This window comes from Hesperophylax consimilis, chromosome 9 (assembly GCF_061612785.1).
Source record: "Hesperophylax consimilis isolate HC1 chromosome 9, BYU_Hcon_1.0, whole genome shotgun sequence".
NCBI lineage: Eukaryota > Metazoa > Arthropoda > Insecta > Trichoptera > Limnephilidae > Hesperophylax > Hesperophylax consimilis.
This window is the reverse complement of record NC_142844.1, coordinates 33,433,459-33,440,189: the sequence shown is the minus strand read 5'-3', so window position 1 is coordinate 33,440,189 and position 6,731 is coordinate 33,433,459. Positions and strand designations below refer to the sequence as shown.

The 6,731-nt window shown below is 34.1% G+C and overlaps 1 non-coding gene across 1 annotated transcript; it reads right to left on the bottom strand.

The window, feature by feature from the left end:
• Positions 1-389: 389 nt before the first annotated feature.
• TRNAP-GGG (transfer RNA proline (anticodon GGG)) lies at positions 390-462 on the bottom strand. The gene has a single exon. It is a non-coding gene; the product is annotated as a tRNA-Pro (tRNA).
• Between the last annotated feature and the right edge of the window lie 6,269 nt (positions 463-6,731).

The window sequence follows — 6,731 nt, the reverse complement described above, 5'->3', positions numbered from 1 at the left end:
GCCTTAATTTAACTTCACCGCAGAAATGAATCTATTTTCTTTTTAGACATTATTCGTGTTCCTGTGCGTATTGTGAGGCCGTACTGGATCGTGATTATACTCGTATCATGCAAGGTAGAATTCCGTTCTACCTTATTCATGAATGGTTTAACCTATATCTATAATTTATTGTCTTGCTAAAATAAAAAATGATAAGTATGTAACTGAGTTTTTAATTTTCCTGTCGCGAGATAACATTTTGACATTTAAAACATTTTTATTTTTTAAATTTTTTAGTATAATAAGTAGGCTCCGAATGAGAATTGATTTTTTTTAAAAATGTAAACTAATTTTTATAAGACAAGGTTTTTTATGCATAGCGCAAAAAATATCTCCCGAATAAAAATAAATGCCGCCGACGGGAATTGAACCCGCACCTTCTGATGCCCGATCAGGTGCTCTGGACCACTGAGCTACGTCGGCTTATTTCCAACACGCCAAATAATTAATTATGTACTAGTTCTCAATCAACAATTAGGAGATATTTTCAATTTGAATCGATATTTCAGGCGACTTATTATTGCTTATAATGATTTGAGAATCGTACTGTCTAAATATTAGCATATGTACGGTTAAATAGATGACCAATTTTTTTCATACAAAAAGCCCGAAGATATCGATCTAGTGAGTGGTTTATTTATAGTCAAAATGGAAAGAGGGCAACTAAGATGTGTACCGGTCTTTTATACCTTAATTCACGTTGTACATTCATCAAACATTCACTCTCACCGCCCTACGTTCATTACAAATATTAAGTTTGGTTTTCAGATATTTACAAAATTTCATAGAGGTTAAAAGCTCTTTCTAGCATATTGGGTGGGTACTTTATATTTCATAAAATTTACATAAACTTAATTATTCAAGTGCCAATAATGACGCCCACACGGCCTTTGTCATTACCACTTCCATCTGAGTGGAATAATTATGAGTGCACATAAAGCGTCATCTCTTAGTGGGGAATGTAATTAATACCGTTCTTGGAAACGGGCAAAAACTGCAATTGGAAATGTGGGATGGTTTGCCCTCCCTTCTTGTGTAAATGGCATTTGCATTTCATGAAAATTATCCCATAAAGTCAACGGCAGATCTCAAAGCGTGGGCGGCCGCGCTGAATACTAATTTATATGTTTTATTTATATCCGAGAATAAGAATAAAAATACCCGGACGGCTTGGTCGTAATATATTAATAACGAAAGGCTGGTAATTAGATGGACGGGGAAGTTAAATATTTGTAGATTTACGAGGCAACCTTAGTTCCATAGAAGCTGCACTAATGCACTTGCGTTGTGGAAGCTTTAAGTAGTAATTAAAGTTTTACATTAATGCAATGCAAATTTCATATTTGTTTAGAGGAGAAGCTATCATCGTGTGCACTGACTAATATGTACATACACTCGGCGTCACAAAAATCGCACATCTTCGAAAATAAGTTTCAAGCGTAGTTTCCCCGAGCAAATACATCCAACCAAAACAATATTGATATCAATTGAAAGTACATTTAACGACGTCTTATCAAAAACCATACAATTTTCCGAGTACAGGAGGTTAAAAAAAAATGCTCATGTATTTTGCAGGTGCTACAACTTGTCATCTTCCTGGGCTATAAAAGAGGCAGCTTAAGTTAAATGTAGGCCATTCACACGTCATTCACTATCCGGACATTGAAAATGAATATATGGCGCTAGAAAACAACCCTTTAAAATGGACACCACTGTTGACGAAGCCGCTCAAGTGGTGGCACTACTGCAATCAGGGATGCGACAGCGTTATGTTGCTCGGCAACTAAACTTAAGGCCATCTCATATTCCAGGTGACCTTCGAATTCGGAAGGGGCGCGGCTTATTGGGGTTGGTTATAGAAAACCTGAGAACCAATCAGAGAAAGCCGAACGCCAGATTTATATCTACCCAGTTACGCCCATAAACACACACTTTTTTTAATAAGGGTTTTATTAATGCGGGTCTTGAAGAGCGAAATGTACAAATTTGTACAGTTTGTGTAATTAGATTATGCAACAATTTGTAAATCATTTTTTTAAAGTAAATTTTTAGGTGGGTCCAAATATATAAGGTAGGTTATCTATACCAACAAAATAGGAATAACATTCCAATAACATCACCGTAATGTTTTACAATTCATAATTAGCTTTGGTTGGAGGAGAAGTGTTCATTAATGCAAACATTTTGTTCACAGTTAAATAATAATAAATAAGTGTATTGTAATAGGATTAAATCAATCTGTAATGCACAAAAAAAATAATAATGGACGGAATGTAGCGAAGCCGTGTTTTAACTTAATAAACTAAAAATCTCCAAGCCTGGAAATTTGTTGGATGAAATACTTACACAAATTTAGTTTAAAATAAACCACAAAAGACAAATTATAAACATAAAAATGAAATAAAAGCCGAGGTGACGTAAATCACAATAATAAATGCCAATTGTCTCAAAATTTTATTTGGAAAGGTATCAACTATGGTATCAATCTATCGATCAAAAGTTTGTCTTATTGGAGATTTACAAGATTATTCTGAATAATTGTGATCCCTAAAAAAACATCTAAGGACTCTCATGGTCTTTTTTTAAGCCTTATAAATGAACTCACTCGAAAAATGAACAAAACCTGCATTGACCATTTAGAATAAAACACAAGCAATCTGTAATGCGTGAATTGACAATAACTGACCACTTTATAACAATCCTAGTTATAAACATATAAAACACAAGCGATCTGTAATGCGTGAATTGACAATAAATGACCACTTTATAACAATCCTATTAATAAAATTAGCCCTTGGAACCTTTTAAGACCAAATACGTCCCAAATTTCGTTAAATTTTACCACTGTGCGTCGCTTCGGTACGCAAAAGCGCGCGAAATTTGAAATTGGTTTTACACTCTACACTCTTTACTCGTTGTTTTGTTCAGCTGCGTTATTTACATATTTTTGGCAAAGAAATTATTGCATGGTCGTTTTTCAAATAGTATTATCATAAAAAAACGACTAAATTAAATAAATTACAATACCTAATTATAGTTAGGAATTATTGAAACAGCAGTATTTTTTTTAAGGAAAGATTACGTAGAGGCCTGTAAAAAACATTTAGATAAATTATATTACAAAAAACATTGAATGCATCGAAAAAATAATTCCTATTCCATGAGTATATCTTACCTAATAGTCTAATCGTGTTCGATAATAATCGATGATGACCGATTTATAATAATTTTTTTGTATATTTAAATAATGATTGTCACTTATTTTATCGTGCGTTCATTTTGCAATGTATATTTGTTATTATTCTTTCTGTATATCTGTTTGATTTCTAAATATAATAACATAAAATAAACAAATATTTCTTGCGTTATTGTTTCTAGGTACCTAATTATGAAAAAAAATATTTGAACTAACCCAAATATTCCAGCATGTTTTTTTATTTTGTTTTAGGCCACTGAGCGTACCCAGTTTTTTATTATCTTTCCTCCCCATTGTATAAAGTCAGGAATTAAAAAAAACGATTACACGTAAACTGATTTTAATTGAAAAAAAATCACAGAACAGAGCGGCACTAAGATAAAGAACGTCTTCATACCACCAGCGCCGGGCGGTAACAAAATACAAAAGCGTGAAACCCTTAAGCCGCGTCCAAATACGTGGCAAGCCTCTGCAAGCGTCCACAAGTCCCAGCGTCTGGTGCCGCGCGTGTGGCTTGGCTTGCGTAGGCTTGCAAGAGCTTGCGAGAGCTTGCCGCCGATCCGATCGAGGTCGGATATTTTGGCCCAAGCGGCAAGCGCTTGCGGCAAACGCTGGCGTGGCATCCACACGTTGGTACAACTTACGGACTAATAAACAAAAATTAGAATATTAAATGAATTATTTGGTACGCTTTCTATGGATTTTAATCATCCACCATCTTCTCTTTCGAATTCTTCGCTTTCTTTCGTTTTGTTTCGCTTTAAAATAGAAATAGGTTAGCGCAAAAATGACAGCTGATAACAGCTGCTTCGACGTCCGCCATCTTTGGGCGCTGCGAATAGTGCAAATGTACTGGCGCGCTTGCAAGTGTGGGGTCGCCAGCCATTCGCTTGCCAGAGCTTGCCTGAGCTTGCGACAAGCAGCTTGTCGCAAGGATCTGGACGTAGCATTACGTAGACGGCATAAAGTTTATTTCACAATGGCAAATTCAATGTTTACCTCCCCGAAAATCGATCAATATTCGTGTAAAAATAAACATCGCGAAAATGCATAATATTTTCTTTTATTTTGTGAAGTTCTGGTACATATATGAAAATTTTCTTCGATAATCGAATAAAAAAATGAATTTCCCACATTATACAAAAAAAATGTCCGAAAATGGGTTTGTAAATGGGATATTATGCAGTAGACAGTTTTTTTTAGGCCTGATACTTTATTTTTTTTCTAGGCTTATAAAAGGTCTTATCAAAAAAATGATCGTTTGCTGACAAGCCCAAGATGTGTTCTACTTGCAGTATTTAATTAAAGCATCTGTAGTATTTCTAAGCAATCAAATTTTCAAACCAAAAACATCTGATTTTGCATTACTACGTATGGCATCGCCTTAAGCCCTTTCTGCCAGGTCTTCCAACGGTTTCGAGAGACTGGTGGCTTCATCCGGAGGCGTGGATGAGAGAGATGACGCTGCATATCCGAAAGAAATGATCGCTTTATTGTCTCGTAAAATTTTGCAAAAGGTACGATTTTTGTGACGCATAGTGTATTATGTGCCTCCACTTCCAATAAGAGGTGTTATTTTGATATTCAATCGTAAAAGATCAATGGTTTCGTTGCTTGTGTGGCACGTAGCGCCCTTTTTTTGAAGTAAACGTTGTCCCGATCAATACCATCTGATTTCGGCCATAAAAAATCATTAATCATCTCTCGATAGCGCAATCCATTCACCGTAACTGTTGCTCCAGCCTCATTTTCGAAAAAGTAAGGTCCAATGACTCCGCCAGACCATAAACCGCACCAAACAGTGACACGTTGAGAATAAAGAGGCTTTTCAACAATAACTCTTGGGTTTTCCGAGCCTTGGATGCGAAAATTTTGTTTGTTGACGAAGCCACCGAGGTGGAAATGGGTCTCATCACTCAAGATGATTTGCATTTGATTCACTCAAGTGAATTTTAATAATTTCAATGCGTTGTTGAAGCGTGTATCGTTCCATTTTTATTAATGGCGTAGTTTCTACTTGTCAAATGTTAAAAAATGACAGCTTCAAAAGTAACATCTACCGAAATAGCGGGCTATTCAAAATAACACCTCTTATTGGAAAACCCTGTATATAAAATCACGCGTATTTTAATGCAAAGTTGTGCCAAAATTTCAAAGCAATCGATGAAGAACTTTCGACGATTTAAGATTTCGAACAAACGAACAGTTATATTTTTATTTATATAGTTGTACTAAACTATTATGTATATCAAATGTTTGTAAAAGCAGGTATGGGCGTACAATATAATATACACGGTGTCCGGAAACTCGTAGTACAAGCGGGAAACTGGAGAATCTAAACCACATGGGGAACCCAAATAAACATAAAGTTTTTTGATTTGAGCATTTTCACAAAAAAAAAAAAAACCAAAAAAAAAAATTTTCGGCTATTTTAGGGTTAAAGTTTTTTCTGGTGTTTAGGGTTGAACAACAGATGTTTTAACCCTGCAGAGCAGAAATATTTTATGATTACACCGGATTAAATGAAGGGTGATTTCAAAATAATGCTTAAAAATCCGAGTTTCTTCATTTGTTTTACTTTCAAATAGTTTTAATTAGTTGGGTACTTTGATCTTCAGTAATAATTTATAAGAATTTGATTAAAAAAAAAAAAAAAAATCAACTTCTAACTCGATTTACTCGATAACGAAAGCTCAAATCAAAAAAAAAATACTACAAAATCGACTCCAAATGTGATGTAGATTCACCAGTTTCCCGCTTGTACTACGAGTTTCCGGACACCCTGTATAAATAAATAAATCTTTTTTCTAAAAACAATAACAATAAAATCGCTTTGTGTCTTTACATACAAAAATCACGAATATTTAATCTCAAAGAAACCGGTATTGCAAAAAATCACCAAATGTATTTTTTAGGCAATTTAAAGAGACTAAAAAAAAACGAATAAAACCAAAATTATTAATAACCTTTTATTATCACTCTTAAAATAGTAAATTTGTTAGCAAGTGACTTTTCACTTTACGACGACAATATTTTAAATAAAAATATATTTGTTTCATCTTAAAATTATTCTCATGGCTTTGTTTAATAAAACTTTTTGTCTTCCTACTATTTTGATAAGAACAAAATACGGCTACAATAATTAATTAAAAACCAAAACTAAGAATATATATTTCAGCTCTTTTTATTGTAAAATTATATAACTAATTAATATGGATGAAACACTATTAGGTACCTAATTCTAGGAACTACCTTTTGATGTCACTTTCGTGCAAACAAATCTGTCAGTATATTCTCGTGCCATCTCAGAATTTCGAATGCGTCTAATACGCAAAACCTTTTATAAAGAGATCTGTGCACATTGCAGGTCTCCTCTGAGTGATGGCAAGCTGCATACAATCTAATATTATTTATCCGTAATAAATTCATATATATGTGCTTATTAGTTAGGGCTGCTAAAGGAAGAAGGGTATGACTAATAATTTCGAATTTTGAC